At 42.1% G+C, this 26487-nt stretch overlaps 1 long non-coding RNA gene across 9 annotated transcripts in view; it reads left to right on the top strand.

Annotated features, from left to right (window-relative positions):
- LOC142838408 (uncharacterized) overlaps positions 1–26487 on the top strand; it is a 102166-nt gene that overhangs the window by 11012 nt on the left and 64667 nt on the right. Inside the window, exons 2-4 of one of the 9 annotated variants that reach the window (XR_012908556.1) lie at positions 3788–3919; positions 22187–22318; positions 24492–24668. This is a non-coding gene — a long non-coding RNA (uncharacterized LOC142838408). Of the gene's footprint in view, positions 1–3787; positions 3920–7330; positions 7487–21874; positions 22319–24491; positions 24669–26487 lie in introns of those variants that run through there. The other 8 variants (XR_012908562.1, XR_012908560.1, XR_012908564.1 and 5 more) reach the window with 8 other exon arrangements.

Raw genomic sequence — 26487 nt, 5'->3', positions numbered from 1 at the left:
TTTCCATAAAGTAAATCTTGATGTTAGGTGTGGTGCCTCACACCTGTAATCCCAGGATCAAGATGGTTTCATATAAGATTGAGGCCAGGCCGTGCCATATAGTGAGGTTCAGTCCAGTATGGGATACAGGGTGAGATCATATGTCAGTAGTAAAACTTTTTAACAATAGAAATTCATTTGCCATTTTCTAGTGTTCTTTATTATACAATACACTATAGTTAATTCATGTGCATATGTGTTAAACATTCCTAAAATATCATAATTTTCTTTTAAACATTCACATATATTTTACATTTTGTGCACATGTTTTTATGCATGTGTGTCACAATATACACGTGGAGGTAGCGGGCAAATTTTAGGAGTCAGTTCTCCCTTTTCAGTGTACCAGGGAGGCAAACTCAGGCCATCTTGGTCCCTGCAAACATCTGTAGGCGCTGGGCCATCCTGCCAGGCCCTGTGTGTATTTTAAAGGAAAAAAAGTGGAAATAGGGAACTTGGTATTAAGATGACATTCAAGCCTTCTGATGGTCTTTATTTGCACAAAAGGATGTTGTTGTTTCTGGTATTCTTTTCCTTCAGCCTGAAGAATTTCTGATTGTTTATATTTGTGTATTTCTGCTTTTTCTCGGGACTCTTACTTTTCTTTCTTTCCTAAAATATCTATGTCACCTTCAGGCATGAAGAATGTTTTCAATGGATAAGAGACTGATTTAACTTTTTCTGTCATCACCCTTTAGAGGAAGTTGCTATCTTGATGGGGAAGCTCAGCCAATCACTTTTATCTAGGGTGTGGCTGCTTGGGGCCAGGGAAGAAAACCTGGGAATCTGGGTGAGTTTGCTCTCTTTGGCTCTCTTTGCATGGTGTTCTCCAGACCTGTTTTGGACATGGGAAACTTTACCCCAGTCGTGTGAGTTTCCCCGTTTTCAATTATTAAATTATATCTGTTGTTTTCAACTGGTTTGCTTAATCTAGCATACTGGTCGAACAGAACACCACTTCCTTCTAGTCTCCAGGTCACTGATTAGAAAGTCACAGGTTTTTGAACAAAACATGTCATGCTTGATATGCGAACACCTCAAGTGTTGCCATCTTTTCAGTATGTGGTCTTGGGATTGCCGGCTATCCATGTATACAAATGAGGCTTTCCTCCTCTCTCACTCGACACACATGAAAAATCAATTCCATGGTTCCTTTAAAGGAAGTCATGGTAGATCAATTCACTTCATACCTGCAGCAGTATTAGAGAAAGCCCAAGAGACGGGAGGGCTTCGATGGCTCTGAGAGGAGAGAATGAACATCAGAGACAGGCATTGGCATAACATGACACAGCAGAATAATGTTGGTCAGCGACCTGTATTCCTAAGAGTGGATTTACACTTTCATTTCGTGGTTATCACCACGGTTTGGGTTTTAGTTTTTGATTCAGTGTTTCGTTATGTCGCCCAGACTAGTCTGGAATGTGCCTTCCTTTGCCTGTGTCTGCCAACAGAGTGGGCCACAGTAGCAGTTTCTGGCGTTGTTCTAAAACACTCCAACACAAAATCAGCTTAGATAAGAAAGGGTTTATTTGGCACAGGCTTCCAAGTCACAGTTCATCACTGGGGAAATCGGGGCAGGAACTCAAGGCAAGAACCTGGAGGAAGGAAGCCTGGAAGGAAGAGTGGACTCCAGCGTCCAAACACCGAGGAGGAGTCGCCGCCAGAGACCACCTCTCACACCATAGCTGAAGCAAAGGCGTGAGGATTTTATTAATTCTGTCATGACAGGGTCCCTCAGCATTCAGGAAGCCGAGAGACCTCGAATAGTGTGCACAGGCTACTTTTAAAGGAGAAGGCCGCAGAATCAAGGGGGGTTGTGAATGGCTCATTCAGAAGGGCTATTACCAATAATTGACTAGAGAGCTGTTGCCAGATCAGGTGAGGTCAGAGGTCATTTTGACCCCGTTTCCCAGGGGACTGAATCAAAACGCACGTATATGGGTACTTGTTCAGGAACTGAGTACCTGCGTGTGTAGCTATAAGGTCCTTAGTTCCCAGGGGAGGAGGGGAAGCACTATGGCACGGAGGCTGAGAGGATTTAGAATAGTCAGAAATGGCTTCAGGATTGTCTTAAAGTCTTACATTAGCTAGTCCCTTCTCTGGCTTGCCCATAGGCTCGTGCTTCGCTGGTACTTTTATCTAACCTAGAGCCTCCTCCCTAGGAATGGTATTGCCTACAGCGGACCGGGACCTCTTTTGTGAATTAATAATCAGGGAAACCACACACACATGTGTCCAAAGACCAACCTCTTCATCTGATGTAGGCAGTTTCTCATTAGAGGCTTCCCTCTCAGTTGACACTGTGGTAGGTCGACATTAACACAAGGACAGCCACCATGTCTGTGAGGCTTCCATTTCTGGAGGGAGCTTTTATAAAATGAACAATATACAACATGAAGAACTTGATGTTCTCTGCAACCTTGATGGAGGTGATGTACTTCAGAAAAGAACTTCTCATGGTCTTCCCAAAGGTGACTCCATTGAGATAAAGACAGTAGGGAAGGATGCAACACACTAACGTTTCATTTTACCCTAGAAGTATAAATGATTCCTCAACACAAATATATGTCTTACAAAAAGCCATGGGAACCACTGCTGTATGAATTAGTGTCTTCGTGGGAGACACTAATGGACAATGGTAAAGAGTAATGGTAAAAGATAAGGATATCTGAATAAACCATGGATTTAGTAATTAGGAATGCCTTGATTGGCTCAACAATTGTGACACATCCACTCAAAATCGTAACAAAAGAATCAACCAGGTTCAGGGCATTTGGGAATATTCTGTCTTATTTTTGCAACTTTTTCGTAAAATAAATCTCTAAAATTAAAAAAAAATTCTTCAAAGCAAGTGGCCTTAATGGTGGTTTGGGGCTCTTAATGCAGGGTATGTGTCACGCTGAAGATTATGGATGGCCCATATATGAGATTTAAGGGTGTCTGGTTTATCCCCCACTTGGGAATATGCTGTATTAGTTTTAAATTGTAATCACTATGGTCAAAATCAAATTGAAAGGCTTTATTTAAGTTTCCAGTTTTAGTCCATCATGTAAGGAAATCAAGGAAGGAATCTCGAAGCAGAAATCAAAGCAGAGGTGTAGCAGAATCATAAAAACCCAGAGGCAGGTATTGGGGTCCAAGCTGAAGATCAGAAATACAAAGCAGCCAACCACCTCTACCAAGTCTTCAGACTCAAGGTGATGATCCTGTCTCCACAAATTATCAGACTCCACACTCCTGAGTTCCTGTCTCTCCCCCTTTATATTCCTCTCTCTGCTCTTCATATTGCTCCTGTCTCCCCTTCTCCAGTACTGGGATTAAACATGTGTGATTCCCAAACACTGATATCTGTTTCTGGATCAATCTTGTATAGCCCAGAATAGCCTTGAACTCAGAGACTTGCCTGCCTCTGCCTCCTGAGCACTGGGATTAAAGTTTTGCTCCCCCCACCACCACCACGGTCCTGTATAGCTGAGGAGTGTGGCTGCTTTGCCCGCTTATTTTCAGGCAAGCTTTATTCATTTTAACACAAATATACCAGTATACAGAGGCCATGGCAGGAATGCTGCTTACAGGCTTGCTTTCCACGACTTACTGAGCTTCCTTGTTACACACCCTACCACCACCGGCCTGCTGATGGTTCTTTATACAAGGGCATTTAACCTGGAGTGGGAGTTATTAGACTCTCACCGAAGTATTTCCTTGTCATCTGTGTGTGATTCTGACCCAGTTACTTGTGTTTCTGTAGCCTCTGGAGACACTGGAGTACTGAGAGTGTGAACGGTCGACTGACGGGCAGGCACTTCCATCTATCTGGCTACAGAGAAGGAATCTTTCCTTGCTGCAGTCAGACTTTCTGTGGTGTCGCTGCTTTGCTCCTGTAAGTAACTCCTCATCTGTTAGCTGTAAGTTTTAAACTCTTTGGCTCACCAACTTGGGTTTTGGTGGAATAATACCTTGGTCTTTTGGAGCCCTAGCTGATTTGGAAAACACTTAGAACTCAGGATCAAAGTCAAAGTTTTCAGAATACACCCCCGCCCCCACCTTTTTTAAAAAATATAAATCCACTTTTTAAAAACCACATTTCTAACTGATTATTTTGTATCCCAATTAAAACTTCATCCTAGGATTTGAGGGGAAAGCTCAATTAACAAGGTGCTTGATTTGCAATCCCCAGAATCTACATAAAACTCCAGTTGTGGAATCCCAGCACAAAACTGTGGATACGTAATGTTCCTGGGGTTTACTGCTCAGACAGCTTACCCTATTTTGTGAGCTTCAGGCCAATGAAAGACTCTGTCTCAGAAAAAAAGCGGACAAGACACGAGAAAACACACTCAAACCTGTATATAGGCATCAACCTCAAATGTGCAGAGACACGCGTGACTGTGCACAGACACACGTACACACACACATTTGATCATCTGGTGTGGAGGTTCTCCTTCCTGGACACATCAGGAAATCATACTAGGAGCTTACATACCACACACACCACTATAACCTCACAATACCCCCCCACCCACACACACACACACAAACACACAGAGCGAGGGAGAGAGAGTGAGTGAATTTTGGATCTTATGCTCAAATGCTAATTTGATTTGCCTGAAAGGAGGTTCAGGTATCAGTGCTAAGAAATCAGGTGATACTACCCTATCTAATTCAGGTATCAGTGCTAAGAAATCAGGTGATACTACCCTATTTAATTCCTGTCTCCTGACCCTACTTCCAGTTACCTCACTGGTTTTTCTTATGAAGCAGAGAGGATCTCTGTTTTTCTCTGGTCTTGACCTTAGCAGCACTCTTTCTTCCTTTCTTCTTTTTGTCTGTCTTTCCTTCATGCATTTCTTCATTTGATCCTTCTTCTTTTCGAAAGGGAAGAATTCCAATAGGATGCAGTAGTTGGTCAAGTACTCAAGAGTGTAAGCAGAGCAATCAAAGAGGCAAGTAATATAGCCAATTCGAGGAGCTGAAGACTATGGAATGAGAGTTTGTGCAGGGAGGGTGATCTGTGTATGAGATGGGATTCTTGGTGTTGCCAGTCCGAACTCAGTGACCTCAAATGGAAGGGTCCTTTAACTCTTCTGGGTTTAATGGCGAATCACTAAAAATTTGTGGTCACTGCAGTATTGGCACTGGGGTATTACATTTATTTGGGCTTCCAAGAGAGATCGTTGAGATTTAGTTATGGGAAAGCTCCTTTTGACTCGAACCCTTCGCACAAATGCCTTCTATAATTATGTGGCAAATACATGATGGCTTCAGGATATAGTACAGCTCGGTAAAGGATTCATGCCATGTGTGTTGAAAGAGGACCAATGACTCATAAGATGTAGATCATACTGTAATTTATATATTGTGGAAGAAGTTATTGGCATTTTGAAGTGATTTTAATGTTGGTTGTTCACCAAAGCCAGGGTGTTTTTTAGAAACAGCACGGATGAACACATATTGTTTGTTCTCTGTTTGGCTTCACACTCAGAAGCATTGAACTCATTTTGAGGACTGAACGAGTTTTTGAGGAGCTGAAGGCAATAGAATGAGAGTTTGTGCAGGGATTGTCATCTGTGTATGAGATGGGATTCTTGGTGTTGCCAGTCCGAATTCAGTGACCTTAAATGGAAGGGTCCCTTAACTTTTCTAGGTTTAATGGCCAATCACTAAAATTTGGGGTCAGTGCAATATTGGCCCTTGGGTATTACACTCAGAGGCATTGTACTCATTCTGAGGACTGAACGAGTTTTTGAGGAGCTGAAGGCAATAGAATGAGAGTTTGTGCAGGGAGTGTGATCTGGGTATCAGTTGCCAGTCCGAACTCAGTGACCTTGGATGGGTCCCTTAACATTTCTTGCTTTAATGGCCAATCACTAAAATTTGGGGTAACTTCAATACTGGCACTTGGGTATTAGAGTTATTTGTGCTTCCTAGGGAGATCAGTGAGATTTAGTTATGGAAAAGCTACCTTTGTATCAAACTCTTCTTACAAATGCCTTTTATGAGTATATGGCTAATACTTGCAGGCTTTAGGATATGGTACAGCTCGGTAGAGTAATCATACCATGTTTTGTGCTGAAAGAGGACCAGTGACTCAGAAGAATGGATCATACTGTGAGTGATATATTGTGGAGAACTTTATTGCCATTTTATGTGATTTTAATGGTGGGTGTGCACCAAAGCCAGGGTGTTGATTAGAAACAGCACGGCTGAACACATATCTTTTGTTCTCTGTTTGGCTTCACACTCTGACACATCGAACTCATTTTGAAGACTGAATGAGTTTTTGAGGAGCTGAAGACTATGGAATGAGAGTTTGTGCAGGGAGGGTGATCTGGGTATCAGATGGGATTCTTGGTTTTGCCAGTCTGAACTCAGTGACCTTAAATGGAAGGGTCCCTTAACTCTTCTTGCTTTTATGGGCGGAGGGCGAACAGTGTCACACATAGACAGACCAACACACTCCCACAGTATTCCCTTACCTTGACTGAAACTGGTGACCTCCTCTGAGATCCGCCTGCTTCTGCCTCCCGAATGCTGGGATTTAAAGTGTGCATCACTACCACCTGGCTTCTAATTGCTCTATATAAGAAACAGCTGAAGTCACTTATCAGGGGTGAAAGCTGAAGAAAAAACACAAAACCAAACAAAACATCACTACACTGAAGCTCCCTGTGCTGGTGGGGTGGAGGGAAGTTCATCTATTCCCGCGGAACTGAGGCATTGGGTCTTTTGACATGGTGGTGTCTATATGTCTAAAATACACATGCAAGGCTCCCTCGGTTCCCCCTTCCCCAAACCCAAAACAAGAACCAAACGCCATTAGCATTAGTAAATATCTAGTTGGTGCACTTCAGAACAGCCCCTAAAGGACTCCAGAAACCGCATGGGTGGTGATTTGGGACCAGCACGGAAACATCATTGTGAATGATGCACAGGACTCCGTACCTCACTCTCTCTGTCCTTCGAACTTCATTTAAATGGAAGACCCCACATTCGAATGCCTAATCCAGAAGTCTCTTAGCTCTGCTATCTGGAACTGCCTGGCCTTGAACTCAAAGAGATACACCTGCGTCTGCCTCCTGAGTGCTGGGATTAAAGGCCTGCGCCACCACCACCCTGTTCTCTCTTGGGTACTAATCGCGGCTGGGGTCCGGGGGAGGGGCCTGGGTTCTCCCCGCGGCGTGTCCGCACGTGTGGGCGCCCCGCCCCCACACCCCTCGTCGCGGAGGGATGGCCGCGCCACTCCCCGGGGCTCTGGACTACGTCTCCCATGATTCCCTGCGGCGGCCATTTTGCCTGTAGTCCGTGAATGTGCAGAATGCAAAGGGAACTCGATTTCCCATGATGCCCGGGCCCCTGTGGCAAAATAAAAAATGCCGAAATATTAACAGAACAGTGGATAAACAGCGGAGAAAGCACCACCTGTGACCTGCAACCGCCGCTGGAGCTGGTACGGGGCGCGGAGGGGGCGGAGGGTGAACAGGGTCACACGGTGCTGAGGGAGGGCGCGGGGCGGCAGCGGAGAGGCCCAGAGGGAGGAGCATACCATGCCAGTGTCAAAACCCCATTAAGTCCTGTTGTGCCATAAAGGTGTACTTAGGGCGTGGCTAGAGGTGGGGCATCACTAGGGCTGAGCGGGGGCCCACCTGCGAGCAAGGCCCTCGTGCTCAAGCCAGGTGTCCCAATTAGCCGACTTATTTTTGCTGGAAGGGCAAGCTGTTTGAAAGCATGGTCCTCCAGTGAGGCGCGGGGTGGAGCTCAGCGCAGCACTTGTGCTGTCCCCGTGTTTGGGATCCCACTGTACCTTCTGAGCATGGCTGTGGTTCTGACTTGCTCCAGGTTGGCTTTTCTGATTTCACTTATGGCAGAAGTCACTCGAAATCAAGAGGGGCGATCCAGCATAGCAGGTATCAACCTTGGCTTCATCTTGGACCATACTGGACACTTTTTAAAGTATAGGTGACTGGCCCCACCCACCCCTTAGATATTATGATGTGCATGGTTGGGGTGTGACTTGGGCGTTAAGGTTTTGAAAGTTCCCCAGATGATTTCAGTGTGTAGACAAAATGGAAAAGTAGCCGTGCTTAAAGAATTTTCCACATTTGGTCGACAACGGGGTGAATCAAGATGAATCTCACCTGCCTTCTCCCTGAAGAGGATAACTAGGGTCGAGGGAAGCGACAGCAGAGGCCTATTAGAAATTAGTAATCCTGGCACAACAACTCAGAAGGACCACTTGGTAATATGTTGGGTCATTCTTGAGTTTCTGCAATATTTATTAGTTTTTAGGAAGGGACGGGTGGTTGGTAGTTATGCTACCTCTCAGACATCTTTCGTAATGCAAAAGTGCATTCCATGTAGCCATAACAACAAGAGGGAGGAAACTGATCTCTGAACTAGGTGGTTTTCTTATTTCAGCATAAACTTATATTCTAAAGTCATTTTCTCGATGTCACAGTTGATGAAACCTAAGCAGCATGCATGCCAGGGTTACTGATTTCTAACAGGCCTCAGTTGATGCTTTCTCTTTTACAGTTTCCCTCCAAAGGAAATAAGGTAGCTATTCTGAGGAGTCCTCAAAGTGCCCGAGTTTCTCCATTACTTTTAGCAAATGGTACCCTTGCTCTGTCTACAGGACAACATAATTAAAATTGTCTTCTATATAATTTAGCAGTAGAAGGGACTACCTCACACTTTGTCTTAGAAGTGAGATTTGGTTTTAAAGACTAAAAGAAACCTGTATGTGTGCCAGTAAAATGAAGAAAACATCGTTGAGAGATAAGGTCTCATTACATAGCTTCGGCTGTCTTGGTACTCACTACGTAAACCAGGCTGGCCTTGAACTCACAGACATCTGCCTGTCTCCAGTTTCCTGAAAACTGATCCTGATAGTTTTTGTCTGATCCCCATGTCAGAGCACCAGCACAGTGAAAGGCTCAACACGGTTGTGCAAGCACGTGTATCACTGAGGTTCCTAAGTTTTATAGCTGGGTAGGAATGTTGATTTCTCTTTTCCTTTGGCAGTTTGCATAGCATCTTCAGGTACTACTAGAGCTAGTCCTTGGGAAGGAGGCTTGCAGGTCAGTTCCAACTCTATTTCCCTGAGGTCTATGTCTGAAATGTGTAGTATCTTTAACAAAGGCACTGAAACTATATCAATAGCTATGTCAAAATGGAAAAGAATTTTCCAATAATAAAAATAGTGGGAAAGTTACAGTAAGTAAGGTTTTTTGGACTGTATAAACACTAAATTTCTGGATGTCAAGCAGCAGTTTTATGTTGAGGTATAGCAACTTAATATTAGGGGATCCTGGAAAAGTGACTAAAAGTTTGTACAGTTGAAGCACAGACAAATGCAGTCACCTTTAAAATGTGTAAACTCGTGATGAAACATTTGAGTACTGAGACTGTGACTCAGTGTAGAGTATTTGTTTAGTATGGGTGAGACACGGGCTTTGTTCCTGATATCCCCCAACAGTCCTTCGGTCTTCCTTTTGGTGCTTAAATTGATTTTCTTTTAGGAAGAGAAATTTCTGTTGCACGAATAATAAAAACCTAGAGATAGATATTGGGTTCAAGTTGAAGATCAGAAAAGCAAAGCAGTCAAGCAACTAGAGAGATCTTATCTCTACCAACTCTCAGACGAACAAAAAATATTCTACTCTCTGCCCAGTCATATTGCTCCTGTCTTCACCTCTCTCCATTAAAGGTGTGTGATTCCCAAAAGCTGGGATTAAAGGTGTGAACCATCACCACCTGGATCTGTTTGTGGATTGGTAGCCTTGAACTCAAAGAGATCCATCTAACTCTGTCTTCTGAGTCCTGGGATTAAAGGTATGTGCCACTACTCCCTGGCCTGTAGGGCTGACTAGGGTGGCTGCTTTGCCTTCTGATCTCCAGTAAAACTTTATTTATTAGAACACAAATACTATAACACTAAAAATGTCCAATGTTTTTGAGGATGCAGTGATCAAAAGAGATAAAAGTGTACAATTTATTAGCTTTGAAAAGCAGTATGCAATTTTTTGTAACTCTCTCAAAGGTCTTAGTGCTTGAACTCATAAATTCATTTTAGAAATTTGTCTAAAATAGCCAGAAAAACAAACATAAGAAACTGTGTATAGGGGCTGGAGGGATGGCTCAGAGGTTAAGAGTACTGATTGCTCTTCCAGAGGTCCTGAGTTCAATTCCCAGCAACCACATGGTGGCTCACAACCATCTGTAATGAGATCTGGTGCCCTCTTCTGGTTTGCAGCATATATGTAGGAAAAACACTGTATACATAATAAATAAATTCTAACAAAAAAAAACTGTGCATAGCAAGTTTAAGCCCAGCATGGAATCATGAAAATGGATCGCTACCAGTTAAATACCGAATGTGAAAACATTCCATTTCTTCCTTCATACTGGACATTTCCATCTGTGTTTGGGGAAATCTAACAGTTGAGGAAAAGGCTAAGGGAAAGAAACAATGAGTGAGATCTGTGTGTTGTATTTTTTATTTTGCTCACAAGGATAGGAAAGACAACTTAAAAAGTAATGCAGCAGAAACAGTAGACTGGGGGCACAGAGGTGAGGGGGAGGGAATGAGAGGAGAGGAAGGAGGGGAAACTGCAGTCGGGCTGTAAAATAAATAAATAAAAGTAATTCAGAGGTTGTCATTACCATCAGAAACCAAATGTTTGCTGTTGTTATCATTCTGCATCATCCTGAAGTTAAACAGTCTGAAAGTGATCTTTGAAACCTTGGAAGATGGCTATAGAATGCTACAGGGATTACTCTGGTCACTTGTTGGTTAGTTGGTCTTTCTTCAGAGATAGGGTCTTACTGTGTGGCCCACGTTGGCTCGGACTTGATGCATTCACTTGCCTCCGCCTCCTAAGTTCTGTGATTGTAGACCTTCCCTACCCAGATATTTACATCTCCTGTTAGGTCTTATTAACGTACATGTTTTTCATGTGCAAAGAAAGTGATGTTTTCAAGCTTTGACATGATCCATTGTTTTTGAAAAAAAAAGTATAGATTTGACTTTTGTATACACAATTTTTGGATCCTACATTCTTGGCACCCAGGCCATTCTTGAGGAGCTGTGGTTATCTTTGTGATTTAAAATTTTGGTTTCACTTGCTATTTTTTGTTTGGTGTATGGTTTAAGGAGAAATAGAACAGTATCTCTAGCCTTAAAATGACAAGGAGTTGGGGCTAGAGGAGTGGTCAGCAGTTAAGAGCACTGGCTGCTCTTCCAGGGGTCCTGGGTTCGAGTCCCGGCCACCACATGGTGGCTCACAACCATCTGTAATGGGAACGGGTGCCCTCTTCTTTCGTACAGGCACACATGCAAATAGAAGCACTCACACACGTAAATAATTCTTCTAAAAATAGCAAGAAATTGGGCTATGTTTAAGATTAATGAAAACCTTAGTTAGGCAGTGTTCATTTTTACTTTATTTTTCCATAAAATTTCTTTATTCTCTGGATTGGTTAAACTAACTACTTGCTGCTGATGTTTTTTTTTTCTTTTGTACTTTTGAGACACGATTTCAATGTATCCTTGACTGTTCTGAAATTCTCTATGTTGACAAGGCTGGCCTTGAACTCAAAGAGATCTGCCTGCCTCTGCCTCTCAAGTGCTGAGATTAAAGGTGTGTGCCACTATGCCCATGCCCATGTCTAACTGCTTTAAGATTCTTTATAGTGTGTGCATGTGTGTGTATGGTGTGTGTGGTTTAGTGTGGTATGTGTGGTGTAGTATGGTGTGTGTCATGTGTATGTATGTGTGTGTGGTGTATTGTGATGTGTGTGTGTGTGGTGTGTGTATGTGTGTGTGGTTTAGTGTGGTACGTGTGGTGTAGTATGGTGTGTGTCATGTGTATGTATGTGTGTGTGGTGTATTGTGATGTGTGTAGGTATGTGTGTGTGGTGTAGTGTGTGATGTGGATGGTGTGTATATGTATGTGTGGTACATGTGATGTAGTGTGGTATAGTGTGGAGTGTGTGATGTGTGTATGTATGTGGTTTAGTTGTATATATGTATGTGTGTGGTGTGTGTATGTATGTATGGTGTGTGTGTGATGTGTGTGGTGTGTGTATGTGTGTGGTGTAGTGTATGTGTGATGTGTGTGGTGTGTGTATGTGTGTGGTGTAGTGTATGTGTGATGTGTGTGTGGTGTGTATGTGTGTGGTGTGTGTGTGATGTGTGTGTGGTGTGTGATGTGTGTGGTGTGTATGTGTTTGGTGTAGTGTGTAGGTGTGTGTGTGTGGATGGTGTGTATGTATGTGTGTGGTGTGTAATGTGTGTGTGGTGTGTGTATGTATGTGTGGTGTGTGTGTGATGTGTGTGTGATGTGTGTGGTGTGTGTATGTGTGTGGTGTAGTGTATGTGTGATGTGTGTGGTGTGTGTATGTGTGTGGTGTAGTGTGTGTGTGATGTATGTGGTGTGTATGTGTGTGTGTGGATGGTGTGTATGTATGTGTGTGGTGTGTGTATGTATGTGTGGTGTGTGTGTGATGTGTGTGGTGTGTGTATGTGTGTGGTGTAATGTATGTGTGATGTGTGTGGTGTGTGTATGTGTGTGGTGTGTGTGTGTGATGTGTGTGTGGTGTGTGATGTGTGTGGTGTGTATGTGTTTGGTGTAGTGTGTAGGTGTGTGTGTGTGGTGTGTGTGTGTGATGTGTGTGTGGTGTGTAATGTGTGTGTGGTGTGTGTATGTATGTGTGGTGTGTGTGTGATGTGTGTGGTGCGTGTATATGTGTGGTGTAGTGTATGTGTTATGTGTGTGGTGTGTGTATGTGTCTGTGGTGTATTGTGTGTGTGTGATGTGTATGTGTGTGGTGTATTGTGATGTGTGTAGGTGTGTGTGTGGTGTAGTGTATGTGTGATGTGTGTGGTGTGTATATGTATGTGTGTGGTACGTGTGATGTAGTGTGGTATAGTGTGGCGTGTGTGATGTTGTGTATGTATGTGGTTTAGTGTGATGTGTATTGTGTATATATGTATGTGTGTGGTGTGTAATGTGTGTGGTGTGTGTATGTGTGTGGTGTAGTGTGTGATGTGTGTATGTATATGTGTTTGGTGTAGTATGGTGTGTGTAGTGTGTTTGTATCGTGTGTGTATGTGTTGGTGTAGTGTGTAGTGTGTTTGATAAAATGTGTGTATTTTTATGACAGATTTCCTTTGAAGAGAAATGAGAAAGAAACTTAGACATATTAGTGAACTGTCTTTATACAATTTTAGACTGTCTTAAGCATATTTTGTCCTAGTTCACTTACTACCTGAGTTTGTTTTAGTTTAACATTAACTGGGTGTGTGTCACAAAGACAGAAATTGTCCTTTAGACAACTCGCCGTAAGCCATCACTGATCTCATCCTGAAATAGTCGACTTTTATCGGTGTTGGTTTCTTTCATGGATCCGAAGGCTTTGAGATTGAAAATATTATGAGTATCATGTGATAGCAGCATTCATGTCCTTGTTTTTTCATGTTTTCTGTAAACAGCAGAGTTTAACATGAAAAAACATTTTATAGAATTTTGGAACAAGTTGGTTCTTGTCATGGACAGAGGCAAAACAGACTTAGAAATTGATTGCAGTTGATGCTTTTAGGGTAAAACACTTCTAGACTTTGGGACCACTGCCAGCGTTGAGATGCCCATGTGCAGTGTCCTCATCAGGGAGCATGACATCCACTGGTGTGCCTGTCATATGAGCCATCTTAGAGCCTAGGACTCTTTCCACCCTCACTTTCATAAAGCTTAGTTTTTACCTGGGTCGTTAGTACATGGTCAGCTAGTTGCAGATCCCTGCTCTGCTGCATCTCTTCACTCTTCCTTTTCCTGGTAGAGGTGCTTATTTCCTCCTTATTGGTTATGCGGAGATCAAAGGTTAAGCTTGGCCATGCCCTCCACATTCTCAGGGAAGAAGAAGAATGAATTGAGTCTAAATTAAATAAAAATCCTTCATGAAGGCAAATACGCTTGCTCTCTCAGTAGCCCCATGTAATTTTTCAGATTTAAAAATTGACCTCATGCATTTGTTGATGTTAATATAGAAACGCTTCACTCAAACTTTGTAGTGTTTTTCATGATTATTCTCTTTTGGTATTTTTAGGACTTTTAATTGTAGTATGATAGAACTGCCAGACTCAGTGTAGTGAGCTCTGCAGTTAGTATTGCCTCCATGGAGGTTTAATGTTCAGAGTCTAAAGACTGTTCATATTGAAGCAGCCAGCACCTACCCAGAAGAAATGCTCCCGTTTTCATAGGCATTTCAGACTCTTACTTGAAAAGTTTCATATATGTTTTTTTTGTTTCTTCACTTAGTATAGTGGTCAGTATTTTATATATGACCAAAGATAAATGTCTTAAAAGTTTTAGAAGCTGAAAGTGACTATTATTTTTTTTGCAGAACATTTTCTCCTAGGTAATATCAGTGATGATGTAGTAATTTCTCAAACTTCCAAGAAACAGGAAGTATAATTTGTGCCCAACAAACTAATCATGTGGTGTGGAGCCCGGGGGTATAAATACAATTTGATATATTCATTTCCTATGGTGTAGTTCTGCTATAGGGGAGAGTTTGTACTTAAGTGGCGAGGGATGACATCTATAAGATTTTTTTCTTTCTTTTTTGTTTTTTTTGGTTTTTCAAGACAGGGTTTCTCTGTGTTTTTGGAGCCTGTCCTGGAACTAGCTCTGTAGACCAGGCTGGCCTCGAACTCACAGAGATCTGCCTGCCTCTGCCTCCCGAGTGCTGGGATTAAAGGCGTGTGCCACCATCGCCTGGCTAAGATTTTTTTGATAATAAAGTTAATAGAACTCTGATCTTGATCATCCTGCAATAGGTATGAGGTCATATTCTTACCCAAGGAATGCTACAAAGTACATCCAGAGAAAATTCTTAGGTGTGTGTGTATGTGGAATGGGGTGCACATGGTTATACACGTTCACGCATGTATGGATGCCTGAGGCTGACATCAGGGGTTTTCCTTTGTTGCTCTCCACAGTATGTCTTAAGGTGAGTCATTGAATCTGGAGTTTGCTTTTTTCGCTAGTTTGGCTGTCAGATCTCCAGGAATTTTTCCCCTGACTCTGCATACTCATAAAACGAGTCTGGCAATGTTCCTTCTGGTTATATTTTGTGCAACATTTGGAGGAGTACAGGAAGTTCTGATGGAATTCTTCATTAAAACCATTTGGCCCTGGGATATTTGGTTTGCTTTTGATGAGAGCTTCGATTTCCTTTAAGAGTATATGGCTATTTAAATTGCTCATCCAAGCCTCATTTTATTTTAGGTAAATGTTGACTAGCCAGAAAATTGTCCATTTCATTTATGTTTCACAATTTTGTGGAGTACAGGTTTCTGTGGTTCGATCTAAGGATTCTGTGAATTTCCTTAGTGTCTGTTGTCATGTATCCATTTTCATTTCTGATTGTGTTAGTTTGGATGTTCCCTCTTGTCTTTTATTAGTTTGCATTAGGGTTTGTTTATCTTCTTTATTTTGTCAAATAACCTGCTTTTTGTCTCATTGATTCATTGTATTATTTATTTGTTTCAATTTATTTCCGCCCTCAATTTTTTTATTTTCTGTTTCTACTTATTCTGGTCATGTCTGCTTTTTTTTTCGAGACCATTCACATGTGTTGTTAAGTCACTAGTGTGAGCTTTCTGTTTGTGCTAGGAAGTTTCCTCTTGGCACTGCTTTCATTGTGTTACATAGGTTTGGGTACAACGTGCCTTCATTTTTCTTGAGTTTTAGGAAGTATTTATTTTATTTTTCATTGGTCCATGCGTGGTTAAGTAGTTTGCTGTTCAATTTCCATTGTTTTGTAGGATTTCTGATAGTACTGTTGTTGTCAAGTTCTAATTTTAAATCATGGTCATTTGATAGGACACAGTGTATTACTCCAGTTTTTTTCTGTGTATGTTTACTTTGTTCCACAGTGTGGTCAGCTTTATAGACCTTTTCATGAGGTGCTGAGAAGATGGATTTTCCTCCTAGCGCCACTTTCAGTTTGGTTACGTTGTGTCTTTATTTTCTTTGAATTCAAGGAATACTTTCATTTCTTTATTTCTTCCCTGACCCAGGTACAGTTTAGTGGTTGCCTGTTCCCTTTCCATGAGTTTGTCTGTCTTTGGTGTAATAACAGTTGTTATACTTCAACTTTGATCCATGGTCATCTGATAATGCTCATGTGCTTGCAAAATTTTTTTAAATATTTACTTTCTTGGTAATTTATTTATCATGTATGCGATATTCTGTCTGTGTGTGTGTCAGCAGGCCATAAGATGGCGCCAGACATCATTACAGATGGTTGTGAGCCACCATGTGGTTGCCGGGAATTGAACTCAGGAGTTTTGGAAGAGCAGGCAATGCTCTTAACCATTGATCCATCTCTCCAGCCCAATCACCCCCCCCTACCATTTTTTTTGTTTGGATTTTCAAGACAGGGTTTCTCTATAGCTTTTGGTTCCTGTCCTGTAAGTAGCTCTTGTAGACCAGTCCTGCCTAGAACTCATAGAGATCTGCCTGCCTCTGCAAAATTTTTTTGTGTCATATAAGGTTCACTTTGTTATCCATGTATGTGGTCAATTTTCGAGAAGGTTCTATGAGTAGGTGAGAGGATATATGCTTTACTATTAGGGCGGAATGTTCTACAGATATTTCTGAAGTCCATTTATTTCATCATCTCCATTATTCCTCTTATTTCTCTGTTATGTTTCTGTCTGGTTGACCTGTCCATTATTGAGAGAGGAGTGCTGCAGTCTCCTACTATTAGTGTGGTTTCGGGCATAAATTTATTTCTAGTGATGTGGGTGCTTTTATATTACTGAAATTTATATTTGGTATTGATACTTCATCCTGATGATATATTCCTGCTGTGAGTATAAAGTATTTGCTGCTCTTAATATTCTTTCTTAATACTGTATCTTTTGTGTTTTTATTATTATGCGGTGAGGGTTTCTGTTTCAGTCTATTTGGTGTTCTGTATGCTTCTTTTACCTTAATAGGAATATCATTTTTTAGGTTGGGAAAGATTTATTCTCTAATTTTGTTGAATCCTTTTCCTCCATTACAGTTTTCAAGTCTTGAAATCTTTCCATTACCAGTTTGATTGCTTTTTCTTGGTTTCCTTTCCCAGGGATTCTTTGATAGAGTTCTCATTTCTTCAGAGTTGTTGTTATTCTTCTCATCCTTTTGTTTGAAGTTGTTTTTTTACATTCTTTTTGATGGTCCCTATATTTTTCATAATTTTATGTTTAAAGTCTATTTCTTGTACTACCTCTGGATTAGGGTGTTCAAATTCTCCTGTTGTATATTCCCTGGCTTCTCATACTATCATGCTGTCTTTCAAATTGTTGGAGGTATTCTTACATAAATGCATGCACATTTGTACCAATCCTGTTAGGAGAGTCTTGCCTCCTTGGTGTGGTCTTTGCTGCGGCTATCTCTGTGCTTGTGGTTTTTTCTTGGTCTGTCTTCTCTTAGTTTTCTCAGCTCTGGAGTCTCTTATATCTACTCCACCCTGGAGTAGACTGTGGTGATGGACATCAACACATTCCAGATGGATAGGAGTCCTTGGTGGCAAGCTAGGATGGGATAGAGTATTTTTGCATTCATGTTCAATATTGAGATTAGTTTTTTATTCTCTTCCTCGGTTGATTCTTTTTGTTTTTGCGACAATCTTACTGCATAGTCATAAAAAGAGTTTTGGCAATGTTCCTTCTGTTTATATTATGTGCAGCACTTAGAAGAGTATGGAAGTTGTAATGGAATTCTTCATTAACACCATTTGTCCTGGGATATTTTGTTTGCTTTTTACGGGAGCTTCTTTTTCCTTTAAGAGTATATACATATTGAAATTGTTCACCTAGGCATTATTTAATTGATGTAAATGGTACCCACCCAGAAAAGTGTCCATTTCATTTATGTTTTACAATTCTGTGCAGTACTGGTTTTTTTGGTATGATCTAAGAATTCTGTGGATTTCCGTAGTGTCTGTATCCCTTTTCATTTCTGATTGTGTTACTTTGGATGTTTATTCTCATCTTTAATAGGTTGCATAGGGGTTTGTCTATCTTTATTATATAAAATAACCTACTTTTTGTCTCATTGATCTGGTGTATTTTTTATTTGTTTCTACTTAAATTATTTCAAGTTGTGGCCAGCGAGGTCTTGATCTGTATCATATTCATTAAATCCCTTATGAAAAGTGATTTGCTCATATTTTGTTTCTCCAATTCTTATTTTTAACTTGATATGTTTTAGTGATTATAAATTATATGTCCTTAGTATTTTATATTCTACCCAGTATTGCTTTTTGTCCCCTTTTTCCAGAAAGTAAATCTTGATGTTAGGTGTGGTGCCTCACACCTGTAATCCCAGGATCAAGATGGTTTCATATAAGATTGAGGCCAGGCCGTGCCATATAGTGAGGTTCAGTCCAGTATGGGATACAGGGTGAGATCATATGTCAATAGTAAAACTTTTTAACAATAGAAATTCATTTGCCATTTTCTAGTGTTCTTTATTATACAATACACTATAGTTAATTCATGTGCATATGTGTTAAACATTCCTAAAATATCATAATTTTCTTTTAAACATTCACATATGTTTTACATTTTGTGCACATGTTTTTATGCATGTGTGTCACAATATACACGTGGAGGTAGCGGGCAAATTTTAGAAGTCAGTTCTCCCTTTTCAGTGTACCAGGGAGGCAAACTCAGGCCATCTTGGTCCCTGCAAACATCTGTAGGCGCTGGGCCATCCTGCCAGGCCCTGTGTGTATTTTAAAGGAAAAAAAGTGGAAATAGGGAACTTGGTATTAAGATGACATTCAAGCCTTCTGATGGTCTTTATTTGCACAAAAGGATGTTGTTGTTTCTGGTATTCTTTTCCTTCAGCCTGAAGAATTTCTGATTGTTTATATTTGTGTATTTCTGCTTTTTCTCGGGACTCTTACTTTTCTTTCTTTCCTAAAATATCTATGTCACCTTCAGGCATGAAGAATGTTTTCAATGGATAAGAGACTGATTTAACTTTTTCTGTCATCACCCTTTAGAGGAAGTTGCTATCTTGATGGGGAAGCTCAGCCAATCACTTTTATCTAGGGTGTGGCTGCTTGGGGCCAGGGAAGAAAACCTGGGAATCTGGGTGAGTTTGCTCTCTTTGGCTCTCTTTGCATGGTGTTCTCCAGACCTGTTTTGGACATGGGAAACTTTACCCCAGTCGTGTGAGTTTCCCCGTTTTCAATTATTAAGTTATATCTGTTGTTTTCAACTGGTTTGCTTAATTCTAGCATACTGGTCGAACAGAACACCACTTCCTTCTAGTCTCCAGGTCACTGATTAGAAAGTCACAGGTTTTTGAATAAAACATGTCATGCTTGATATGCGAACACCTCAAGTGTATGGAAGGGATTGCCATCTTTTCAGTATGTGGTCTTGGGATTGCCGGCTATCCATGTATACAAATGAGGCTTTCCTCCTCTCTCACTCGACACACATGAAAAATCAATTCCATGGTTCCTTTAAAGGAAGTCATGATAGATCAATTCACTTCATACCTGCAGCAGTATTAGAGAATGCCCAAGAGACGGGAGGACTTCGATGGCTCTGAGAGGAGAGAATGAACATCAGAGACAGACAGGCATTGGCATAACATGACACAGCAGAATAATGTTGGTCAGCGACCTGTATTCCTAAGAGTGGATTTACACTTTCATTTCGTGGTTATCACCACGGTTTGGGTTTTAGTTTTTGATTCAGTGTTTCGTTATGTCGCCCAGACTAGTCTGGAATGTGCCTTCCTTTGCCTGTGTCTGCCAACAGAGTGGGCCACAGTAGCAGTTTCTGGCGTTGTTCTAAAACACTCCAACACAAAATCAGCTTAGATAAGAAAGGGTTTATTTGGCACAGGCTTCCAAGTCACAGTTCATCACTGGGGAAATCGGGGCAGGAACTCAAGGCAAGAACCTGGAGGAAGGAAGCCTGGAAGGAAGAGTGGACTCCAGCGTCCAAACACCGAGGAGGAGTGGCCGCCAGAGACCACCTCTCACACCATAGCTGAAGCAAAGGCATGAGGATTTTATTAATTCTGTCATGACAGGGTCCCTCAGCATTCAGGAAGCCGAGAGACCTCGAATAGTGTGCACAGGCTACTTTTAAAGGAGAAGGCCGCAGAATCAAGGGGGGTTGTGAATGGCTCATTCAGAAGGGCTATTACCAATAATTGACTAGAGAGCTGTTGCCAGATCAGATGTGGTCAGAGGTCATTTTGACCCCGTTTCCCAGGGGACTGAATCAAAACGTACGTATATGGGTAATTGTTCAGGAACTGAGTACCTGCGTGTGTAGCTATAAGGTCCTTAGTTCCCAGGGGAGGAGGGGAAGCACTATGGCATGGAGGCTGAGAGGATTTAGAATACTCAGAAATGGCTTCAGGATTGTCTTAAAGTCTTACATTAGCTAGTCCCTTCTCTGGCTTGCCCATAGGCTCGTGCTTCGCTGGTACCTTTATCTAACCTAGAGCCTCCTCCCTAGGAATGGTATTGCCTACAGCGGACCGGGACCTCTTCTGTGAATTAATAATCAGGGAAACCACACACACATGTGTCCAAAGACCAACCTCTTCATCTGATGTAGGCAGTTTCTCATTAGAGGCTTCCCTCTCAGTTGACACTGTGGTAGGTCGACATTAACACAAGGACAGTCACCATGTCTGTGAGGCTTCCATTTCTGGAGGGAGCTTTTATAAAATGAACAATATACAACATGAAGAACTTGATGTTCTCTGCAACCTTGATGGAGGTGATGTACTTCAGAAAAGAACTTCTCATGGTCTTCCCAAAGGTGACTCCATTGAGATAAAGACAGTAGGGAAGGATGCAACACACTAACGTTTCATTTTACCCTAGAAGTATAAATGATTCCTCAACACAAATATATGTCTTACAAAAAGCCATGGGAACCACTGCTGTATGAATTAGTGTCTTCGTGGGAGACACTAATGGACAATGGTAAAGAGTAATGGTAAAAGATAAGGATATCTGAATAAACCATGGATTTAGTAATTAGGAATGCCTTGATTGGCTCAACAATTGTGACACATCCACTCAAAATCGTAACAAAAGAATCAACCAGGTTCAGGGCATTTGGGAATATTCTGTCTTATGTTTGCAACTTTTTCGTAAAATAAATCTCTAAAATTAAAAAAAAATTCTTCAAAGCAAGTGGCCTTAATGGTGGTTTGGGGCTCTTAATGCAGGGTATGTGTCACGCTGAAGATTATGGATGGCCCATATATGAGATTTAAGGGTGTCTGGTTTATCCCCCACTTGGGAATATGCTGTATTAGTTTTAAATTGTAATCACTATGGTCAAAATCAAATTGAAAGGCTTTATTTAAGTTTCCAGTTTTAGTCCATCATGTAAGGAAATCAAGGAAGGAATCTCGAAGCAGAAATCAAAGCAGAGGTGTAGCAGAATCATAAAAACCCAGAGGCAGGTATTGGGGTCCAAGCTGAAGATCAGAAATACAAAGCAGCCAACCACCTCTACCAAGTCTTCAGACTCAAGGTGATGATCCTGTCTCCACAAATTATCAGACTCCACACTCCTGAGTTCCTGTCTCTCCCCCTTTATATTCCTCTCTCTGCTCTTCATATTGCTCCTGTCTCCCCTTCTCCAGTACTGGGATTAAACATGTGTGATTCCCAAACACTGATATCTGTTTCTGGATCAATCTTGTATAGCCCAGAATAGCCTTGAACTCAGAGACTTGCCTGCCTCTGCCTCCTGAGCAGTGGGATTAAAGTTTTGCTTCCCCACCACCACCACGGTCCTGTATAGCTGAGGAGTGTGGCTGCTTTGCCCGCTTATTTTCAGGCAAGCTTTATTCATTTTAACACAAATATACCAGTATACAGAGGCCATGGCAGGAATGCTGCTTACAGGCTTGCTTTCCACGACTTACTGAGCTTCCTTGTTACACACCCTACCACCACCGGCCTGCTGATGGTTCTTTATACAAGGGCATTTAACCTGGAGTGGGAGTTATTAGACTCTCACCTGAGATTCCAGCCTCTCCTCGAAGTATTTCCTTGTCATCTGTGTGTGATTCTGACCCAGTTACTTGTGTTTCTGTAGCCTCTGGAGACACTGGAGTACTGAGAGTGTGAACGGTCGACTGACGGGCAGGCACTTCCATCTATCTGGCTACAGAGAAGGAATCTTTCCTTGCTGCAGTCAGACTTTCTGTGGTGTCGCTGCTTTGCTCCTGTAAGTAACTCCTCATCTGTTAGCTGTAAGTTTTAAACTCTTTGGCTCACCAACTTGGGTTTTGGTGGAATAATACCTTGGTCTTTTGGAGCCCTAGCTGATTTGGAAAACACTTAGAACTCAGGATCAAAGTCAATGTTTTCAGATTATCCCCCCCCCCCACCTTTTTTAAAAAAAATAAATCCACTTTTTAAAAACCACATTTCTAACTGATTATTTTGTATCCCAATTAAAACTTCATCCTAGGATTTGAGGGGAAAGCTCAGTTAACAAGGTGCTTGATTTGCAATCCCCAGAATGTACATAAAACTCCAGTTGTGGAATCCCAGCACAAAACTGTGGATACATAATGTTCCTGGGGTTTACTGGTCAGACAGCTTACCCTATTTTGTGAGCTTCAGGCCAATGAAAGACTCTGTCTCAGAAAAAAAGTGGACAAGACACGAGAAAACACACTCAAACCTGTATATAGGCATCAACCTCAAATGTGCAGAGACACGCGTGACTGTGCACAGACACACGTACACACACACATTTGATCATCTGGTGTGGAGTTTCTCCTTCCTGGACACATCAGGAAATCATACTAGGAGCTTACATACCACACACACCACTACAACCTCACAATACCCCCCCCCACACACACACACAAACACACAGAGCGAGGGAGAGAGAGTGAGTGAATTTTGGATCTTATGCTCAAATGCTAATTTGAATTGCCTGAAAGGAGGTTCAGGTATCAGTGCTAAGAAATCAGGTGATACTACCCTATCTAATTCAGGTATCAGTGCTAAGAAATCAGGTGATACTACCCTATTTAATTCCTGTCTCCTGACCCTACTTCCAGTTACCTCACTGGTTTTTCTTATGAAGCAGAGAGGATCTCTGTTTTTCTCTGGTCTTGACCTAAGCAGCACTCTTTCTTCCTTTCTTCTTTTTGTCTGTCTTTCCTTCATTCATTTCCTCATTTGATCCTTCTTCTTTTCGAAAGGGAAGAATTCCAATAGGATGCAGTAGTTGGTCAAGTACTCAAGAGTGTAAGCAGAGCAATCAAAGAGGCAAGTAATATAGCCAATTCGACATGCAGCAACCTAGATCCTGGTAGGCACAGGCCCTAAATTTCTCTTCTCACTGTCCATCTCTCTTTTGTGCTCTCCCTAGAATGGATACTTTTAGGAAAAGGCTGTGCTTCCTCAGAAGCCCAGGTTACCTATAATTCAATCTGTTATAAGTAAGTAGGTGTATAAGATGCAAGAATATGTAAAGAAGTTTAAGAAACAGCTGAAGTTTGTTAGGCATGGTATTGCATTCCTTTAATCCCAGAACTCTGGAGGCAGAGGGAGATGAATCTCTGAGTTCTTGGCCAATCTGGTTTATAGAGAAAGTTCCAGATCAGCCAGGGATACACAGAAAAACTCAGATAAACAAGAATGAAGGAAGGAAGGGATGAAGGAAAGAAGGAAGGAAGGAAGAAAGAAAGGAAGGAAGGAAGAGAGAAAGAAAGATAGAAAGAAAGGAAGGAAGGAAGGAAGGAAGAAAGAAAGAAAGAAAGAAAGAAAGAAAAAAAAGGAAGAAAGAAAAAAAGAAAGAAAAGACAAAGCTAACTTGAAAGTTTACTGGGGAAAGGGTTAGAGCTCTCTACATGCCACCTTGCAGAGGAAGTCTTGAGGCTGTTTTAATCTGATCTAGCTAATATGGACCACCGTCCCCCATTGTTGGTCACTTCCTGTTTGGAAGGTCCTGAGCTGGGCCATCCAGAGTCTCCCACTGCCATCTCCTTCTCTCTTGATCTCAGGGAGGCCAACACCATTATCTTTATACCCTGCCTACCCATTGTTCTATGGCCTGTCTTTTGTGGTCTGTTGTTCTCTGCTAGAGCTCACCTTATGCCTAACAGCTTCACTGGCAACTGCCATCATACTCCAAATCCTAGGTCTTTTAGTCTCTTTAGTTCAGCACAATTGTGACAGGTTGGTGTCCGGACATCTGGCTCAGATCTTCGTTATTCCTCAGCTCATTTGGGGCAGTGCACCAGCTCTCAGAGAAGAAAGCAGCCAGTGACAACCAGCACAGGCTACCCAGAATCATGCTGAGTGGAAAGAGATGATGAAACAAGTACACCAGTCAGTGTGAGTCTAGCCATCTGGAAGTTTCTTTCTTGCTCATGTTTCAGGCCTGACCAACAATAATGCCCTTTAAGCAAGAATGGGCAATTCAGCCTACCTGGGACCGTGGAGACAGAGCGAGTTGATTTGGTCGTGACGTGAAGGGCACTGAAGCCGACTGCAGTAGTAGATGGATGGCTTCAGCCTGGGGAGGAGGCAGAATCCTCAGACCTTAAACCTGGAAGGTAAGAATGAGGGGTTATTCGGGCTGAGAAGGGCCCCAGGGATGCTGAACAGAGGGGAGAGCAGCAGGGTGTATTGCCAGTCCCTTCTGGCCAAGGAAAGGAGATGGTCCCTACAGAGCAGGTCCTGTCAGGTTCTCTGACTCCCAGGGGTGCCCATCTCTTGCCAAGAAGCCCTCCAGAATAGGAAGCAGGAAGCACAGGGCTAAGGCCCTTCCTGTGGTTCCTATCTCCTCAAGACTATGGCTAGATGGGTGGAGACTTGGTCTCAACCAGGAACACATGAATTCATGGATCCAGCACTGGTCTTCAGGAGCTTTATGACATCAGTTTTATGCATCATAGCGCCCACTGTGGATAACGTGACAACAATTGCCAGGAAACGTATCTGAGCAGCTCCTCAAAGTGACTGGGTGTCTTGTTCTCACATTCCTGGCTCTTCTCCTTTTCTGCTCATGGTCCTTACTGTCCTCACTGCCGGGCCCCACATGCACATTCCGTGTGTCATTCACATCCTCGAGCACCTGATGAAAATAGAGATCCTGGCGAGAAGCTTTTCTGTTCTTTTCAGGCTGGGTCAAGATTTCCAAGCACAGGTAGACTGTGTACTGGTCCACTGCAGGAAATTAGGGAGGCAGACAAACAATTTTCCGTGCACTTTCCCCTCACACACTCATATAATCTCTTTCATATACCCCTTCCAGTGAATAAAGTCTGAGAACCAGTACCTGGCACACCTGGGATCCCCTGCCTCGACTTTCTGATCCTTTTCCAAATCATAGAGCTGAGAGCAAGCAGTTGTCAGAGTCTAGGACATGAGCCGTGAATGTGCCATCTTGGGTGTTTCTCAGTTTCCTGTATCTACTGCCTCCTTCATATGGTTAAACACTGAGGGCCCAGGTTGCCTCCTGACCTCACAATGATCAGGATGACTAGGAGGCATGACTTAATCATGGGTAACATCTTAGTTGCTCTATGACTTGGGAGCTACTTATTCAGTCTCTCTGGGCGTTTCATTTCTTGTGTACAATGTGGATGGTAACAATACCTGTGATATGGAATCACTATAATGGTGAAGTAAATATATAAATGTACAGACTATGTGGAGAACGTGTGTGTGTGTGTTTGTGTTTGTGCGTATATATGTCTTACTATGTAACACGGGTTGAATAGCCCAGGGTGGCCTCAGAGTGACAGATGGCTGTTAGTAGGTTCTTCAAACTGAACTCAGGTCTCTAGCTAATGGCACTATCCAGATCAACAGATATATCTTATTATTATTTCAGATTTTGTTTTTTTTTTTAAATTTTAAGTGTGCAGATACTTTCCCTGCGTGTGTGTCTGTGAATATGCCCACTGAGGACATAATATGCTGTCATATGCCATGGAACTGGAATAACAGGCAGTTGTGAGCCACCATTTGGGGTCGTGGGACTGAAGTCAGGTCCTCTGCAAGAGCCATCTCCTCAGCACCTCGTCATCATATATATTTTACTTTTAATTTTTCCTTATTTTTAAATTTTACATTTATTTCTATCATATTTTCCCCCTTCCCCAACTCCTCCCAACTTGACATCATGCTCTTTCTCTTGCTTAAAACAAACAAAACAGTCTGTTTATAAGTCAAAAACAAAATCATGAAGTCCTATTTATACTAGAAACTACGGGGCATGGGGCCTGTCCTGGGCTGTGTTTGCCATACCCAGTGTAACTCCATTGAGAAAATTGTTTTCATTCTCCAAGCAGCTATCAATCACAAATAGCCACTTGGCTAGGTGTAGGGCTTTGTGACCAGTTCCCCTCCTCCATGCTGAGATTTTAT

This window comes from Microtus pennsylvanicus, chromosome 19 (genome assembly GCF_037038515.1).
Source record: "Microtus pennsylvanicus isolate mMicPen1 chromosome 19, mMicPen1.hap1, whole genome shotgun sequence".
In the NCBI taxonomy this organism is placed as follows: Eukaryota; Metazoa; Chordata; class Mammalia; order Rodentia; family Cricetidae; genus Microtus; species Microtus pennsylvanicus.
Note: the sequence above shows the minus strand (reverse complement) of the source record. Positions and strands in the feature narration are given on the sequence as shown.